Genomic DNA, 20,564 nt, shown 5'->3' with positions numbered 1-20,564 from the left:
TTCCCAGCCCTGTGCAATTACTGCAGGGCCTGGATCCTCAATTATGCGGCACACACCAGGCCACTTTCGCAGGCCCTGCACAGAGAACAAAGGAGCACAAGTTATTGTGGACGGCAGAAATGATTATAGACAATTTGACGATTTAAAGGAAGTTATCAGTTCAGCACCCGTACTGGCAAGCCCGGAATATACACAGGAATTCTATTTCTTTTCGCATTCTGATGGTCAGTTTAGGACAGCAGTACTGACACAGAAGAGCACTATGGGCCATAAACCATTGTCCTATTATAGTGGTACTCTGGATGCAGTGATGGAAGGGCAGTTCGCGTGCAAACAAGTATTAGCAGCCGCTGCCTTTGCCATAGAGAAAAGTTCTATGATCGAAATGCGGTGTTCAGTCACATTGTACATAGAACATTCTCTGTAAGCCATCCTAGAATGGTCAAAATCCACCCGGACTACACAAAGGTCATCGGCATATGAGATGATCATCTCGAAACCCCATATTCACGTGGTTAGGTGTAGGACAGTGAATCCTGACACCTTTTTAACAGACATGCCTGCAGCAGAGGACTTGATAGTACACGACTGTGCCACATACGAGGGAGAGGAGGATGACACTCCCAAAGCAGGGGATTGTGCATTGAGGGTATGGTACTTTTCCTTGATGGGTCGTCCACAATTGATCAGAAGGATGGGTAGAGGCGGACAGGGGCAGCAGTGGGACGACTTGAGCAAGGGGAGTACAGGACGGTGGTTATAAAAAGGTTGCTTAACATAATTTCGCACAAGCACCGGAGCACAGAGCATCACAAGGGTGTCATGTTACGATATATCTAACTCAGCGTGCGCTACAACAATGGTACACGTGGGTCTATCCCATTGGAAGAGGAGGGTGTTCGGGAGGGCGGATGGATCTCCAGTACAGCATGCTGTGCTGCTAGAGATGCTGATAGAAGCGTTATAATAGCCATCTGTTGTGGCGGTCGTCAAGTCCGTCACCCATAATCTCGGGACCAACGAAATCTCAAGGAGGAACACAGCCGCTGATGCGGCAGCCAAAATGGCGGCGTATCAGTCAAGTAAAACATCCACTGAGTATGTTATGACTGCCCCACCGACAGACGAGCATCCAATGCATTACACCACATTGCCCATCTCCCAGATTATTGAGCTCCAAGGAAGGGCACCCGAGTGGTAAAAGGAGTTGTGGCTATGGGGAGGATGTAAGCAGTCTGCAACAGATATATTGGGGAAGCAGGAGAGCTCTGGGGAGACAGTGATGCCCCAGGAATTACTAGCAGTAGCATTTGAATAATTGCACTACCCATCTCATAGTTCAAACCACATAGCTGCAGATATACAGGAGGATTGGTTCACACCAAAGATCCAGGAGAGCATCACCGATATGGTTGTTCATTGTACCACATGTCAAACTTTTAGCACAGGGATGACACTACCAACATTACGGGGCACATTCCCCTGCCCTGTTGGGCCGTTCCGCGAGTTACACAGACTGCGCTGATATGGGGGAGTGTTGTAATGGATTGAGGTAACTCACTATGGTGGTCTGTTCCTTCTCAAGGTGGGTGGAAGCAGGGCCATGTGCGCACCCAGAGGCCAAGTGTGCTGCTAGGTTTTTGGTGCAGGAAGATTTCCTGAGTGTGCAAGGTTTTGAGGTCAGATAACGGCACACATTTCTTCAATGCGTTATTCCAGCATGTATTAGCACTGCTCGGTATCAAGCATCAGATGTGTTCGATTTATCACCCACAGGCCAATGGCGGTATGCAGCGAATACATGGCCTCCTTAAGAGTAAGTGATCTAAATTGAGTTTTTCTTCAATATGGTGCACAGTGTACTTTCTGTCCTTGGCCATTTTTAGCTTACGCACACAGCCAAGCAAAGACCACCATCTGTCGCCTCACAAGGCGGTTACTGGTTGGCGCATGCATACCTCCGTATCGCCTGTGAGAAGAGTTTCTGATGCGCATAGGACTGCAGCAGTGTTAGGAAAGGAATTCAGGGAATATTTGATGCCACTAAATCTGGCCATTAAATAGGTCTCGCGACAGATTGCACCTCCCAGAACCGTGACTATAGAGACGCCCGATGTTGCACAGACAATGGGGACAGATCCTCAGCATATAACGGCTAGACCACCGCTGCCAGGGGATTAAGTCTACATCCGCAACTTTGTGCGCTACTGGAAAAATCCCCGGTTCCAGGGACTGTACGAGGTGGTGGTTTGTACTCATCTCGCGGTTAAAGTCAAGGAGTTGCGCTGCTGGGCCCACCTCTCTGACGTTCGTAGGGCACCTCCAGAAAGTACAGTGGTGCAACAGTTGTCTTAAGAACAGGGGTAACAGTACCTGTACCCCGAGCACCTTACCGGCTTGCCCGAAGGAGACATGGGTGTGGTGGCTTGCTCAAGTGGCAGACCAAAGTTCAGCTGCTAGCTCCATACTTTTCTTCTTCGAAGAACGCTTTCTTGCTCTCTCTTTCTCTCTCTCTGGCTCCCTCACTCACTCGCTTGCTATCTCTCTCTCTCTCTCCCCCTTGTTTCCTTTCGTCTCTTTTTGTCTTGTACAGTGTACGTCTTGCACGTCCCTCCCTTTTGTTATCCTGTGCGTCTGTGCTTCTATTGCAAGTGAAAAGAAGATGGACACAACTCATGTACATAGGTTAGGGACTCGAGGCGTCAAGACGCAAATGAAAGGTTATGAAGATGTATCTATTTATGGTGGTTAACACTTGCTGGGGGATTATGTGTGATATTGCTAGCATTATTTGGAGTGTATTGTTGGCAAGGGATTATAGGAGGGGGTCCTATAAGGGGAGCAGTGGGGGGAAATAGGATTGTATATTGTCCAAATGGAACAATATATATAAATGTTAATAACAAAAGTGAAGTCACATATATTCATACTAATGTGAACACAAAAAATAATGCAAACAGATTCATTGATTCTAATCTGCAATTTACATCTGTAAAGAAAGTAGAGAACGAAGGGTTTACAATAAGCAAGGGACAGTCCACCACCATGGAAAGATAGAATGGTATTTCTGACAGTATTACTAAAGCGACTATCCTCGAGAATGTGTATATAAGAATGAAAAGAGGAGTATGTCGAAATTATGACGTTTATCAAGGGTTGGGCTTTGATGTGATTTAGGATATTCATCACCCTGAATTCTCTAATTCCTGGTACTCTGATATGAGTGGTGTGGGCAGAAATGCTGTAAATGGGAGCAGTTATGTGTGTTTACTCATTCTGCATGCGTCAGGGGCTCCCAAGTTGTTAGTACCGCAAGCACTCCCAATTATAGAGGCACAAATCCTGGTTCATCTTGCGCTATGCAGAATAAAAGGAACGTTCTAGGCACGCAGTGTGGAATTGCAAATAGTGGGCCCAGACTTCGTAAAGTGTTGCGATCACCAAAGAAACATCAAGTGTGTAGAGTTACCTTATCTGATGGTGAAAGGATGGAAGTATGTCAATAACAACTGGCAGGACAGCACACTACCTTGCTTGGCAGAAGGACTGGCAACATATAGCAAGGACAGAATAGCACGGGTGGTCAACTTCTGTGCACAAATCTGGACAAAGCATAACACAAAGCTAACGTGGATTGCAACGATGGAAAAGCCGGTACAAGTGCACAGGGAAGAAGAATACAAGCTTGGTTTCCACAGCAAGGTTACAGTCTCTGCTGGCACAAACAAACATTGTAATAAGACTTTCTTAAACGTAGACATGAAGAAAGGAACAGCAGCATTAATGGATTACTACTGGATCTGTGGTCGGCAAGCTTACTTGCACCTCCCAGCATGGAGGGGCTGTTGTTCGCTGGCCACATTGCATTCAGCGCTATTGGTAATCCCAGAAGAACACCTGATCGGGGAGTGCTGCCTGCAGAGGGGCAAACAAGTTGAAGATAAGAGCATGGTGCCAACACAAGAGTCTCATATTAGGTTAGGAAAAGGACAATTCCAGAAACAGCAGAGAATGAAAAGGTTGAATTGCATTTCTAAAGATCTTCCACTTTGGTTGCCGAAATACCAGCAGAGTATTGGCTTTTTAACTCAGCAGAGTCCTTCTTCGCTTCCCTACTCTTGCCAGGCCTACAGGAGGTGGCCAATGCCAAATGGCTGCAGAAAGTGCAGTGGGAACTGGTCAGGCTTTCAAACAACACAGAGAATGGTTTCAACGTGATCAAGGTTGTGCACTAAGACTCATGACAATGCATAACAGTTATGTGCTCAATATGTTGACCGCAACGGAGGGTGGGGTTGTAACATATTTGGCGATTCCTGTTGCACATTCTTACCTCAACAAGATGCAGAAAATGCATCACTATCCCGCATCATTGCAGCTGTTCATGGTCTAGGTGTTCGCATGAAGAAGGAGGGAGGAATTCAGGACAATGATTGGCTAAGCATGACTTTCAACTGGGCCCCATTGTGGCTAGGAGTAATCGTGAAGATGTTAATGCCGTCATTGTATTTATTCTAGTGATTTTCTGCATGTGTCAGCTGGTTCTTCGATGCTGTGCCACTGTGCGCCTGATAGTGCAAGAATTATGATATCAATTGGGGGTTCAAAAGCATCTCACGAAACAAAAAACATTGAAGTGCAAACCGATGCTCCACTAGGTGGCCCAAAGTATGAAATGTGTCCCATCCCATATGGAGATGAAGTTGATCCTTTATACCACACTGTCATTTTCCAACCCCCTGATCCAGAAAACTACACATAGGTTTGGGAGGACCTAGCAGTGGAGGGGGTTGTATTTACATGACTTGTTCACCTGAAGAGTATGCGCGTAGGGGGGCAGGTTTGTGATCAGTGTGTAGGGCGTGTGTGCCAGTAAAAAGGAATAAACCATATGTGGATGTAGAAACTGGGGCGTGGGAGCGCAGAGCAATTCCAGAATTTGTTACTGTAGAAGTAACGAAAGGGGGGAATGTTGGGAAGGGTATAGCCCCATCCCCCCCAGGCGCTTTAAAGTAAGGCAAGAAGAATTTGAGGCACTGTAATGAACTAGGGGGCAGGTGTATCAGTGAAAGGGGCGCTTTCCCATCCAGTAGGACCACATGCTAACATCACGTACAGCATATTCACATGGTGCGGCCTAAGATGCGGGCGACATCGCTATTTTGCATAGATATTAATATTCCTAGGTAGAAGAGAAGGCTTGCGCGGTAAGCACGGTAAAGGCGGCATTGCATGCACTAGGCCCAAATCCATGCAGCAACGGAAATCTCCAGTTATGCCCGTGCTCCCATGAGGACAGTTCGCACCCCCACCTGCCACACTGTCCTTTGTTCTTGAGAGTGTCGTGAAGATGTGTCTATCACCCAAGAGGAATGTGCCCTATAAGGCCGCGATCGGAGGCCGATGCCTGGTGGGCATTTTATCTCATTTTGGCCAAAGCATGACCCGGCCCATTCATAAGTGACCACGAGTTAAAGGCCAAATAACTGACTAAACCCTAAGATCCTTGAATTTCATGACACCAGGTGCCCTTTGAACATTAACCCCAAAGTAACAAGTCCTGAAATGTTCAAAGAGGATGGACAGGATGTATTGTTGCAGCGGCAATCGTGGGATTTGTATTGCGAGGTGCTGGTAGGGATATATTACAGTTAAAAATGATGGCAGAGACCTTGGAGTCGGATGGCGCAGAGGGAGTAAGTGAAATGTGCGGGTGAAGGTTGGAGTGCCCTGGAACCTCTGTGTGTCTGTTTGAAGCCTGCCAAGTGTACGGTATGAGTGATAAACAAGCTGTATAGTTGGAGTATAATGAATTTATTTTCTGTCCTTCGATGTGAGAAGAAGGAGAGCCCTGCAGCACCCATGTGATGGAAGATGGACGGACTGGGCTGGGACCAATAGACTGCCATCCCATATGGATAAATGCAGCACCTGTGTAGGGTTCCTCCAATCAGCCGCGCAGGTTGTCACCATATGGATTGCATCATTATGAGAAATTCTTTATTTTTTTATTTCAGTGCATATGGTAAATCAACTTTTCACACTACATGAAAGTATAAGAAGAATTTAAAGATTTGCATATAGGAAAGAAAAAGAAATTGGCCCAGTGGCAAAGCAACTCAAACACTTATAATCTGGATTTCACATTTTCCCAGATGTAGTACGCCCCTGCAGTGAGGACAAGTGATTCTGCTCCATACAGAAGGCTCCAGAATTGATCAGAACTTACATTTCAGTAAGAAGCATACCCCCTATCATACATAGATTGCAGTCTAGGACACTGGGTCAAGACATGCCGGGCAGTCTCCAATATAGCGCCACAGAGCGTACAGATTCTAGTTTCTCAAGGTATTCCCGTCTAGGCCCCAGTATAGGCCAGGACTAGTAGGATATCAAACCTTAAATAAAGTACAAAATGTACCAATCCAGGTGAGCGATATTTAATCAGATAGCTACGCGGGTTATCCCCGGGCGAGCCCTGATGGGTAAATTGTATGTATCTGGGGTGTAATGCCAATTGGTCAGTAGTCAAAGGCCGGTCATAGGCTTCCGTCTTGTCCTCAATTCTGGCTAGGTGAATTTCGATCATTGTCGTGGGGCAACGTTAAGTCCAATGGGCGAAAAATGGGACAGCACAGTTTACTAAATCCCCTGAAATCACACAGGTCTGTATATGGTTCTATGCCATTTCATTGGTCATCTTTTTTCAGAAAACTTTTCAATGAAAAAACGAATTGAAAAATATAGGAAGGGGGTGCATATAAGGTTTGTGGGGGGCAGGGATAGAGAAAAAAATCAATTGGGGATGGTGGGCTGGGGGGTACCCGCCCCAAATATGAATGAGTTTTCTCGTTGAAAGTTTTTCGGAAAAAAAGACTTTGGATGAAATAGCATAGAACCATATAAAGACCTATCCAAACAGTATCCTTTGAAGGGTTCTGGGTTGCGGCAGTGGAGCCCTGCTTTTTTATTGCTACTATTAACTTGAGATGTAATCAGCACATTTAAATTTGCTTGTTTTCTATACCATGCTTGGAAAAGAAGAGCTATACTTGATGAATTAACCCTATGATATTGCTTTGTGACTAATGAAACATTTTGGGTATTTTACTGTGCTTCGGTATATCTACTTCTTTTAAGAATGTCATTTTAATGGTGATGCATTGTGTATTTTATTATATTTATGTGTGTTGTATGGATTATTACTTAAATGAAATAAACAATCTGGCCCACATACGTTTTACTTTTCTAATACTTGGTGGAAACAAAATGTAATGGAGGGGCCCGTATGCAGAAAAAAAGTAGAAATAGGAGTGTTCCCTCAGTACAATTTATGATTCAAAACAAAATGACACCCTTACTCTTTTTCATCAACACGTTGCTACAATGATGTATACATTGTCAGGTTAGTTTATCATGTGGCTGGTGCATTTGAAAAGTAATCTGAATAAAATTGAGTATTATTTTAAGTATTCAGAACCAAACTTCAACACATATTTGTAACAACTTGAGCTTGGAAGAGGAGTTGTCAAATATCTAAATTTCAGGCTAGGCTCAAATTCTGGCTTTACCGCTTAACCAAATTGTGTGATCCTGGGCAAATCATTAAATGTAGAGGCCAACAATAAAACGTTATGTTTCAAAATGTCATTTTGTACAAATCAAAATATCCCATTCATTGCTTCAGTATTCTGGAGGGTGGGCGGAGGGGTTCTGTCTTTCACAACAGGATTGCAGGCCCACCAGTATCTCCTCTGTGGCCTGCAGGCAGTAGCCACAGTGTTCAGGGAAGTATTGTTGAGCGCACACCGTCTGAGATCGAATAAGGACGTGGCACCTCAATGCTCAGCCCTTGCAGAGGAGGAGGTGGTATGATCATCTATTCTCCTCAGAGATGCCAAGAAGGCATGGTGTGGATAGCTAGAGTGGTGCTAAATGGAAATAGAGGTCAGGGGGACAGTAGATAAAAGGTGAAGGAGTGGATAGAATCGAAAAGGGAGAGCAGCTAGGAAGGGAAGATAACTAGATTGATGTTGTCACTATTTTCCTTGCTTCTCTCTTTTTCTGTGTACTGTTTTTATGGAGGCGTGCAAATGTATTTTTCCAGATCTGGGAACACATGTTTTGGGGGATAATGGGTCTGGGAAATCTGGATCAATGCCCTCAGTCTATTTAGGGTTCTTGCACACTCAATAAAAATTGGGCCACCTGATCACAAACCTGGCCAGCCCAGGTGAAAATTCTGTGAGCCGGGCCAGAGCTAATGCCTTTGGAATATACACTAGAAAGGCTAGGGAAAGGGAGTCATTCCCCCTGGCATTATTGTAAACTTTACAGACCAATACCAGGAGAAGGGAGTCATTCTCCTGGTCCAGAATGTGGAGTTGTGCAAAGGTTGTGTGGAACCCGCAAGCCAGGGGAAGGGAGTCATTCCTCCTGGCATTCTTTTTGCAAGAGAACATTATTTTAAAGACAACCCGAATATTATGAGAAGGGAGACATTCTCCTGAAGAAAGAACATTTTGTGGAATTATTCTTTAGTTGTAGTGTAAGGGATAGAAGTAGGCTGTGACACAGGACGGTGGAAGTTGATTTTTACTGACATTCTGACAGATCCTTTACTATTAGCTTGAGGCAGTGAAATGCCTCCTAGAAGATAGGGATAGTCAGATCCTTTTTTCACAAATAAAAGTTAATAACCACCTCCATGCCACCTTTTTGTCAGCTTCCTTCTTCGACACCCTTACATAAAGTTAGGTGGAAAAACAGAGAAGAGGAAGATTTGCAAGCCAACGGGGTGAACCCACTTTCTTACCCTCTTCATATGCTAACCAATAGAAACGGAATGGGGGTATCACACAAACAGCATGAGCAGGAAGAAAGAAGAGAGACCATTCCACCAAACAATACAGGGAGAATCAATGTGGAGACGCAGGGGTAACATGGCAGCTCAGACTGACTGAATATAGTATATGGAGCTTTTGAACCTTTAGCCATTGTGATCCATGCCAATTATGCAATTAGGAAACATGACACTACAATAAATGAGGAGAGTAGGAAAGAAACATACATAGGAGGAGAGGGCGGACCTAGGAGACACTGACCAATTAGGTGGTCCAGGGTTACCAAGAGACAGGCTAAACCAACAGCCAAAATGAAAAGTGGTACGAGAGGCGATCTACTGAGAACGAGTTTGGGGCAAATAACCTGTTCTATGGAATGTATTCCACTCAGGGGGGGTCTACAACCACGTTTTAGCTTACTGCAGCCTTCACAGAGGAGAACTATACATCACCAATATTACAGAAGTACTCTAGGGGTCATGTGCAGTAAAAAATAAAGGAGGCAAAAATATAGAAGCCGTGGAGAGAGAGGAAGAAGAGTAGAGAGCTGGTGCTGATAGTGGAGGATGAGCAAGAACATTACATTGTTGAGCAGTGTGCCAGTCTCTTTGAGAAAGATTGCTAAGAGTCTACTGGGGGGGGTAATAATCCAAGTCCTGACAAGAGCAAGGATATATTGAAGAAGGAAGAGATTATTGCAAGCCTGCTAGGGGCAATAGCCCAGAAACTGACAGGAGCAAGAGACCGAAAGGAAAGAAGCATAGGTGGGCTCAAACGTAGGTACAAGGCAGTGCGCAGATGAGAGAATGTAGAGTGTGACCCTTAGTTGGTGGGTTATAATATCTTCAGTTTGAAAAGGACCCTGACCTGGACGTGGAGAGACTGGAACAATTCTAGGTGGTAATCATTTTGGATACCGTCCATGGAAAGAGGAAATCATAAGTACTTGCATAGTAGATATTTGGTGGATTTATACTCGGAGGTCTAAGAAGGCAACCTGCAGTCAGAGGGTGATAATGAGGGTGATAATAACTGAGCCCAGAAGCTATTCAAGAAAAGCATATGTGTAAAGTATCATGGATAAGCCACTAAAGCTTTCTGGGGCACTATAAATTCTCTGTGACTGAGTTCTTTGGAAAATAGTAAAAATATCCTGTGACTGACTGATTTGGATAACAGCCAACAAGGGGTGCTATCACTGGAACTGTGAGCTTTTGTTTGTAGAATAAGTAGGCGGAGTGGACGACGAGTGGCAGTCCTGCAGGAGAGCAGTGCAAGTCTGTTGCTCATTTCCATTGTGTTCTGAGTTGGGGGAGGATCCTACATAATCCCCATCCACCCGCTGAGCGGACGCGGAGTGGACGACGAGTGGCAGTCCTGCAGTCATGTCTGTCAGGGCTACCAGGTCTAATAGGGAAATGAGAGACACTGAGCTAAGCGACTCCTCCAGAGAAGAAGAGGAAGGTCGGCGCTTGAGAAGCGTGAAAACATGTCAGAAACTGGGTCAAAAACACCACCAAATTGCCTCCGTAGCTACTCCACACAGGTCTAATAAGGGCACTAGTGTGGAGCCTCGGAGTGCGAAAGAACCCCTTGAACTAGTCCAAACGGAAACTTATATTCAGACGATGTGTGAAGAACCAAGATCGGCAGTCAAAATCATCAAAGGCAGAAAGCGCCAGAGAGTCCACCATACAATCTACACAATTTACGTCAAACCTCACCTGCAGGGGTGTCCTCCTCGGCGGGTCTCCAGGAACCGGACCCCGACTCGTCCGCGGCCCCTCCCTGCCTGGAACGTGTCCTGACGCCTCCCCTTGCCTACCCGGCAGCTGCGGATCCAGCGGCAGCGCCGGTCCCACGGTGCGGCTGTCGAAGGAGGGCCGCGGTCCGTGGGAGAAGGTGAGGAGTGGCGGGCGGGGCGGGAAAAGGAGGCCGCCGAGGACGCGAAATCCGGGCCTGGTGTAGAGTCGGCGGACTCCGCTCATTTCTTCCCCCCTCGGGGCGCCTGCGTCTGCAGATGCTCCCGGCCTCACGTCGGCGGCTCTCGGAGGAGGGCCTCCGTTCGTGGTTGTTGCCGAGGGGAGGAGGAGGAACAAGGAGAGCGAGGAGAATGCGAGGACGGGCGTTGGAGAGACGGCGAGGGAGTAGGCCGCGGCCCCCCCCCCCCGGTGAGAGTGGGGAGCTCCAACAGGACCCTGTCTCACTTCTTCAGCCTCCGCCGCCTGCCCTGCTAGCGCAGGAACAGGTAGTGGCCCTTGTCCATACAGACGCGGAGAACAACGCAGAAGCTAGAGCGGCTCTAGAACAAAATGATATAAATGAAACAATTGAACAGATGGGAAACATTGTAAATATTAAGAAAAGACAGAGAACAAGGTCCGTGATCATCAAGGAATACAAGAGCCGCAAAACCCTGAATAGTAAGAAGGGCTACAGAGCAAACAAAATGATGCAGAAGCCCAAATGAATAGAAGACCCACCCCAAACAACGCCGGTGAAAACCAATGAAAACCGGGCAAGGAGAGGGGAGGGAGGGGCACTCAAAAACTCCATAAAAGACTATTTTCTGGCAAATGGAAGACAAAGAGCAGTAAATGGGCTACACCACATGGAACTTTCAGACCATGAAATTTTGGAAGCACTAAACGAATGTTTACTTGTGGCCAAATTGCAAAGATTGGAGTATTATGCCAGTGAAAAACCTACCTTTAGCAAAGGCACAGTGTCAGAAGAGAGTAACGAGACATTAACTAAACCAAATGAAGAAGAGAGGGTGGAGAGGGAGACGCCGAATTTGATTTCGCCCTCGAGGAGCTCACAAAAACTGTTAGAACATCAGCCAAACTTGTCGCAGCCAAAAGAGCGTAGCAAGAGTGAAGATAAGACAAACTCTGGCAAAAAGCCCGTAATGGTGAAGGAGGCAGTAGACAATCAAAGTGAAAACAACAACCAACAGGAAAAGACTCATACAATAGACGAAATTGACGTCCTCAGTGGACCAACAATAGAAATACTCGAGGGACCCCCCCAACCAACCCTGGATACATACTCACCATTGGGGGAAGTCGCCTCGCCCTCAAAGAAAAAAAGAAAAAACCGCTGACAGAGTGCATAGAACACCAAAAAAAAACATCTCAACGGGAAGAACCAAACCAAATGGAGCGGCCAAGGTCGATACGACGGGCGAGTACGTCTATGGAGAAGGCATCCCCAAAAGATATAATTGATCCAAACCAAGATACAGCCCCGAGACCCCGTCATTACCTAAACCAGAACACGGGGGGCAACGACAGTTTCAGTCATTGCACAGACAGTAACAGAAATCAAAGAGTCCCATTATAAACAGCAAGGCCGTCGCGAAGCCTATGGGCAAACAAAACAACAACGTCAACTGACTCGCCAACAAGGAGAGGTTCTACACAGCAACAACCGATAAGCCCGACGGACCCTCCAAACAAAAAAAATTGATCTATTTTCTATTATGTCATCTGTAAACATAGCGTTATCACCCTTCATGAAGCTATATGAAACCATCACAGATTCATTGAAAGACCATACAAGCATCCAAGCGATGATATACAGCAAAGTCATCTTCTTAGAAGCCTATGTTATGGCTTTAGAAGCAAGGAAAACAAATAGTTTGAAAGTAAACAAGGATGCATCTGTCCCACGCCAAAAAGAGAACCACCTAGACAAAGATCAAAGAGTGGTGGGAAAATCAATCGGGATCCAAACCATCGCAACTATTGATCTAACATCAACCAAATCAGTAATCGATGTACCAAACAAGAGGGCGACGACGAAACCAGCTCTGGGCCAAACAATCACAAACTTGAAACCAAAAATACCTACACCCAGATCAAATAAAACTGGAAATCAAACTGTAGAAAGAATCCTTCAATTCTTCACACGCCCAGTAATTCAAAATGAACCAACACAAAGGAAAGAAAACGAAGTAAATCTACAACAAACACAGAACCAAAAAATGTCGAACAAAAGAGACATCAGCTTATCACCGACAACAATTGACCTCATTGAAAATGAGGAACTGATTAATCTGAGTCAATATTTAACAGAAGAGACCCCGACGACCCCAAAGCGGGACAGAAGCAGTGAAACACCACACCAACAAACCCGTATGGAAAAGAAAAGATCAGAACCATCACAGAGAACCGAGAAAGAGACTGGTGAAAAAGCAGCGACTGACCCGAGGGCCAAGGAGAAAAACAGAAACAAAAAAGGCACTCCATCACTTTAAACAGCAAGACAGACAAGTCTAAAACGTATGATGAAAGAAACGAAAAGTGCAAGAGAAAGGATTCCCAGACACCGAGAGACAGTTCAAAAACGAAACCACTCGAAACAGAAGGTCAGAGAAAACGATAAACCAGATAAGAGGCCTGAAAATAGCAGGAGGGACCAACGAAGAAACAGAAAAAGCTATAGCAACGAAACACAAATAAGACCTCGTACTAAATCCAGGATTGATCGAAGCATAAACAACGCTAAAAATCGATCCTGTTCACCTAGAGAAATAGGGGAAACAGTCTTTCGTTATAGGTCCAGGATGCAAAAATACAATCAAAAACCGAGAAAAGTGGATAAAGCAAAATGGCGAATCAAGCTGGCACAAGTGGAAGAAAACAGAGATGACATAATACTGAACCGCAATTCGGTGTTAAAACTCTTTAAGTATATTCAAAAGCTGAAGCACATCAAATCAGAAGATTTGCTGCTGGTAGAGCCCAGCCACGTAGACACTAAAGCAAAAACGGTGCTCTACATAACATCAACAACGCTAAAAAACCTTCTCTCTAATAGCAAAACGGAACTAGTAGAAATGGGATACGAGTTAAAAGTGCAATCAGCAACAAGCACAGAAAACAACGAAAAGGACGTAGAAAGTAAAGAACATAACACACTCCAGAAAAAACAAAAAGCTAAATATCATAAACATGATACATCAACAACTGCCACGAAGAAAAATCCTACAAACATCAAGAAAAGAGTAAAGGAACTGGAACCCGAAAAGAGCTCAGAGGGAAAGCGGACAGTCCTTAAAGAAAATAAACACTATGAAAACTCAACAAAGACAAAAGACACAGGAAAGACCACCAGAGCCAAGACAACTTCCTTAAAATCTGACAAAAATCCAAAAATTGAATGCGTATGGCAAAGAAAATGTGAACCAACGAAAGGGATATGGTCCTGGTTGCCAAAAGCGCTGAGGGACAAAAAGCAAATATAGCAATGCAGCAGAGACAAGCACATCTTTCAGGAAAAACCTTGTACGATCCACCAGAAGAAGATGATAAAAATGTGCTCGTGGAACACGAGAGGACACAACCATTTACTGACTACCAGCGACATGGACCTGGGGGCATATGATTTAATATGCCTCCAAGAGACCTGGCTGATTGAACCACCCTCTATGAGAGTTTTTGAACTCATTCTGGCACCAGCCAAACAAGGGCTTCTAGGAAGGCCGTCCTCGGGCCTACTGATTGCATGTAAAAACGATTGCGGGATGAAACTGGAAGAAACTTTGATCAGCAACCAAATGATATTGATGGTCAAGGCATCATGGACCCGCCAGGAAATAAACAAAGCTGGTCATAGAAAATCTATTCTAATAATAGCCAACACCTATTGGAACCCAGCTAGCATGGAGACAACCACCTATCTAGAAAACATAGAGGCGAAGCTCTGGCAGACCATCTGGCAAAATACTTCCTTATCTGCAGTGATTTAAATGCCACTTGTGCGGGTTTGGAAGAAACTGGAGAGAACCAAGGTCAAGGTTCGACAGGTAAACAACGAGGAAAACTATGGGCCAACTTGATGAAATCAAGAAACCTCCATAACTTGCACAAAGCTTTTCCTGACCCAAAACCGTCTTCCATCGTGGGAAAGAAACAAATCTATGGCGACAATAGATTACATTTTTGTATCTGAACCTATTTTGGCAATAACCAAATCCTTTGATATAACACGAGTAACAGCAAGTGACCATAATCCACTGTCAACGAACTGGGAGTCAACAAGCCCCCTGAACGAATACGCTGAATTTAACGTTATTACAAATGCGAAGGGAAACCGATTAAAACTGTGAAGTGATTCTATCGTTGACATAGAAAATAGATTTAGTTCTATGTCAAACAAAATAGGCGCAAATAAAACAGATTACATTCCGCTTTTGACGAAGTACAAAAAACGCGTCAACCACAAACAAGAAAGGTGGAAATCTTCCAAGACATGTGTTTGACATAATATTGGTGGAGAAACGCTGGGTTCTTCGCAAAATCCAACGCAGAGCAAAATCGTCAGGAACACTAGTAGCAGTAAAAGAAGCGGAAGTGGCAACAAAACTCTACAAGTCATGGGCAAAAGGACATAGATTGAGTATTTACCAACGAGACGCCGAAAACATTCTAAAAATCATAAGCGGAAAAAATACAAAAGAATTTTGGAGGACTCTGAGATCCATCGATGACGTGCAAGAAAACTCCATAATAAATGAGATTGGAGAAACAACTTGGACAAAACACTTTATGGCCATGTATCGGGCACCAACTACCCAAACAGGGGCACCAATAGAGTATAACTCAGACCCATGGGCTAAAGTGGACGACCCAGAAGAGATTCGACTAAAGATTGCGTGCTTAAAAAACTTACGAGCCCCTGGACCAGATGGGATTACGAATATAGACTTAAAAACAAACCAAAATGAGTGGACCAGCCTATTGAGCAAAATTTTTGACGGATGCACGAACCTGAAAATGATACCGCCTTCTTGGAAATCAGCTACAGTGGTACCAATTTTCAAGAAAGGAGACAAAAAGGATCCCGTAAATTACAGGCCAATTGCTCTCCTCGATGTAATGGGTAAAGTGTTCGGCTCATTGCTCCTCGACCGCTACAAGATCTGGGCGGCAAACTCACCTTGCAACGACCCCTTCCAAACGGGATTTTAAAAAAACATGGGCACGGCTGCAAACATCCTGATGTTAAACGTGTTGAAAAACAGAGTACTGGAAGGTGGCACAAGAATTTTTGTCGCTTTCATTGACCTCACTCAGGCATTTGATCGCATAGACAGGGCGAGCCTTTGGGCTAAATTGGAAGCCTGGGATTGTCCGCCGGCCCTACTGAATCCGATCAAGGCCCTATACACCGACACCAACATGCGCATTCGATTGGATCAAAACGGCTTGCTGTCTTCACCAATTCCAATGGCACGAGGTGTGAAACAAGGCTGCCCGCTGGCTCCCGCCCTATTTCTGACATTTATTGGGGATATAAACAAAGAAGACTCGGAAACACGATCATTCCCTCCCAATATTTGCAAAACTTCGATAACGAGACTCCTATATGCAGATGACCTGGTCTTACTGGACCAAACGCCTATAGGACTTCAACGGCAATTAACAAAACTACAAAAATACATGCAAAAAAACAACCTGGAAATAAATGTAAAAAAAATGAAATTCCTGATATTAGAACCATCGACCAGGAAAAAAGAAAAACCGAGACTAAATCTAGAAGGAAGTCCAATCGAAAGAGTATTTGATTTCAAATACCTGGGAGTAATTTTGGATTCTTCAAAACAGGACAAAGCGATGCAACTAGCTCTAATGACCAAAGTCAACAAACTGGCAGTCCAAGCAAGAGCTATAGATAAAAAGTTAGGCAGATACTCGTTGATCCCAATACTTGAATTTTACAAGAAAAAGGTGATGCCAACGCTAACATATGGGGGAGACGCAATGATCAATCTACCATCTACCATCAACCATCTGGTCAGAAATGGAGGCAAAATTTTGGAAGAAAGTTCTAACGCTGCCAAATTCCACCCCGATCGCATCGATCCGCCAAGAGCACAGTTTACCATCCCTCAAAAGTACAGTGACACAATCATCATTAATGTTGTACAGAAAATGTTGGATGGCGGAGCCCCCCATCAATATACAACCTCATCAACCAGGAAATAGAAAGAAAGACAAGCAAACGCCTCACCAATTGGAAAGAAGAAAACACCAGAGTCTTTGAACAGATACAGGCCGACGAAGATTTACTAATGAAGAACCCAAAGAAAATTCTTATAAAACTCAGAGAATTCGACTGGATATCAACCTTGGAGACAGCCGGAAAGAACAAGCTAACTATACACCTGCCACCCAATACGAAAAAAATAAATGAGTTACAAGAATACATAAAGAAGTTTCCTTCCAGGAAGGGGAGAGACATGCTGCTAAGGGCCCGTTTAAACTTATTGCCAACAAATGAGATCTTGGCCATTCGAGGCAAGTTGGAAACTGACTCTTGGCGTTTCTGCAAATCACAAGAAAAGGAAACAATTCGTCATTTACTCCTAAAGTGTGCCGCAAACCAACATATAAGGAACCGATACTTAAGGCCAACCTTTACGGACTTCATCATTTCGGACAAAGAAATATGTTGGTTTTGTCTGATTGGAGGAGACAAAACGAAATGGCAAATAGCCACATACAAAATACTGGAAGCTGTAAGCTGGCCACCGCAGGCACACTTTTAGAGAGTCAAACTCTTTTTCTTTTTCCCTTCGCTTCACTATGACAAATGCACGACAAAAATTCTATTCTTGTAAAAATCTTTTGATTAAATACAAATAAAATAAATAAATAAATAAGTAGGCATTCCAATGTAACTAGGACACCAGATCCCATTAGAGATGTAACAACATTATTCTGTTAAACTGCCATTCTGACACGTTTATAGAAAGATGTCCCGTTCTTTGGATCTGCATTCCCTAGCAAGATTGAAGGTGGCCATTATGCTTTTCTTTATTTACATCAGCTCTTAGGCAGCAATACAACAATACATCTAAAACTCAAAATGCTATTATTGGCAGCACGCTTAGTGTTTAGTAGTTGAAACATTATTTTAACCAATCAGTATCACTGACCATAACCAATCCGCTATAAGTGAGCCCTCTACCTTACTTCCTGCCTAAATCTCATCTTTGCTGCTCTTCAGCAAGAAAATGTGTTGTGAAAACGAACAGTATCTCATATTCCCTCATGAGCACTGACCCTGCAGCTGTACAGAACAGAGCAGCCCCACGGCATTGATTAGTGATATGATGTGGCAGAAAAAATGTAAAGCCACAATTGGTTTGGCAGATAACTACACAACGCAGAAGGCTGCGCAGCTGTGACATTAGCCTCTGATTAGGACATAAGCATGGTCAGTGACAAATGTCATGTCATACAAGCACGAGACATTCTGGCCTGCGAACTGGACGGGGGAGTCCTCTTTCCATTTTTCCATAGCTGTATATAAATAAAACTGGGCTCTGTTGATGCCACTATGGTAACTGTATTGGATTTATTTAGCGAGTTTTGCAGTTGGTGCCATCATGTCTCGCATCCCAAATGTCCACCTGACAAGGTAACGGAAGTAGAAAACGGCTCCTCCCACAAGGCAATGTCTACAAACAAGGATAGTTAAGAGGCCTATTTGAAACCTTAAAGGCTTTCAAAGAAGGGATGATCGTAAAGGTTGGACAGGATGGAAGCCGTTCTATTCAATTTAAGTGTCAGCAGAGCAAACCCAGCAAAGGAGAAGAAAATGGGCAAGGCCAAATAATTCATAATGCAATATAACTGATTAATAATAGGATTGGCTTAGATAGAAAGGAGCTGAGGGCATTGCCAGATTGAAGGGAGCAGTGGATGGTATTGGAGTGTCTGGGTGTGAGGTGGTACCGGTGGGCCTGGTGGGCCTGGTGAGTTCGGCAGTGGAGCGGGGTGCCACGCCCTGCCAAGTCTCCTCTGTGTGTGTGCGCCAGTGACCCTGGAAAGTCCAGTGGTGGAACGGGACACCACTCCCGAGCGTGTCTGTGCTGTGGTGGTGGGCCTGGAGAGCCCAGTTGGGGAACGGGACGCCACGTCCGAGCAAGTCCCAGCTGCAGGGGGCTCAGGCGCTGCTGCGAGGGACAGACGGCGGCGGCAGCACCGGGGACAATGCCACAGCGAGTGCCTGAGAAGCGGATGATGCAGGGGAGGCCTCAGATTACAGGGCTGGCCACAGCACGGAACAAACAGGGAGGGTGTCATGGTGGACCCTATGGGTACAGGGATTGGAGGAAAAAGGGGGCAGAGCCAACACAAATGAGGAGGGGAGAAATAAACAAGTGAAGACTGTCAGAGATTGATTAAGACAGGACCAATCTGCTAGAAGAACTGATCAGCTGGATACACTGCAGATTCGTTCACCCCGAACAAAGCAAGCAGGCTTTCAGATGGAGTGGAGGAAGAAGTCAAGAAGCATCTTGAACAAGACCAAACCAGGATGGGAGCATAAGAGATCAAGGTGTGCACAAGCACTGAGGTAGCAGAACTTGCAGAGATGCTGGTGAACGGCAAAGTACAAGGAAGCGATGGAAAAAACAAACTGGAAATCAAGAACCTCCCTCCGACATCAATGGAAAATCTCACTGAGATCTTCAAAGGATGCATGAGACTTCAGCACTTCCCAAGATCCTGGATGGAAGCAAGGGTCATCGTATTCCCAAAGGCTGGCAAACCACTGAGGGATCTTGCGAACCATGACCCAGTGGCATGCTCTCTGGATTATCGAAGCTCCTGGAGAAGGTCCTCCTTGCCCGCCTCAGCGACTTTGCATCCGACAGAAATCTACTAGCAAAGGAAAAGTTTGGATTTTGAAAGGAGCATGCAACAACCCATCAGCTGCTGAGAGTGGTGGACTAGAACACTAAGGGTAAATCTACTTAAACCTTAAACAAGGTTAAATTTCAATTCTTACCGAGAATTACAAAATCATCGTCACACTCAATCACGGTCTATAGAGGAAGTAATTTTTCAACACACATTTTTAATATGTATAAACATTTCATCAGGCTAATATAGCAGTAAAAAAGTTGTTCAGTATGTCCATGATTCTTTCCAAAATCAAAGAAAAGTACCACTTATTCACTCCCAACAATTAAAACACGGTACCAAGTGTGTACGTGAAAGCTGAAAAAACACCTAAGGCATTTTACATTAAATAATGCCAGTATACTTGGAGTTTTCTAGTGCTCTATCTGCAAACCAGTGTATGAATATTTAATGGCCACTAGGGTGCCAGCAACTAGAAGAATCCAAACACTTGTACCGATAACACACGATGCTTAGATTGCAAAGACACCTTAATGGAAGGGTCCTTTTTAACATCTAAAAACTTGTATAGACAAAAGACACAATATAATGTCAAAAATGTGTAACACCGTCTATGTGAACAATTCTATACACAGATCTAAAAAAACACACATGAGACCAGCTCATGCTGTATCAAAGTTGACCGGTTTCATGACCACATCTTATTCGGGTCATCTTCATCAGGACTTTATTTGGTGAGGTCTTGACTCCCTGTCTGGGATCGCTGTCTTGCACCCTTGCGTACGCAAGGGTGCAAGACAGCGTACGCAAGGGTGCGAGACAGCGATCCCAGACAGGGAGTCAAGACCTCACCAAATAAAGTCCTGATGAAGATGACCCGAACGCAAGGGTGCAAGACAGCGATCCCAGACAGGGAGTCAAGACCTCACCAAATAAAGTCCTGATGAAGATGACCCGAATAAGATGTGGTCATGAAACCGGTCGACTTTGATACAGCATGAGCTGGTCTCATGTGTGTTTTTTTAGATCTGTGTATAGAATTGTTCACATAGACGGT

The 20,564-nt window shown here is 44.7% G+C and overlaps 1 protein-coding gene across 1 annotated transcript in view; it reads right to left on the bottom strand.

The window, feature by feature from the left end:
- LYST (lysosomal trafficking regulator) overlaps window positions 1–20,564 on the bottom strand; it is a 3,942,656-nt gene that overhangs the window by 1,112,595 nt on the left and 2,809,497 nt on the right. The gene's annotated exons all lie outside the window — the stretch shown is intronic.

The sequence above is a fragment of the Ambystoma mexicanum genome, chromosome 4p, assembly GCF_040938575.1.
Source record: "Ambystoma mexicanum isolate Mex_15411 chromosome 4p, UKY_AmexF1_1, whole genome shotgun sequence".
NCBI classification, from domain to species: Eukaryota; Metazoa; Chordata; class Amphibia; order Caudata; family Ambystomatidae; genus Ambystoma; species Ambystoma mexicanum.
Note: the sequence above shows the minus strand (reverse complement) of the source record. Positions and strands in the feature narration are given on the sequence as shown.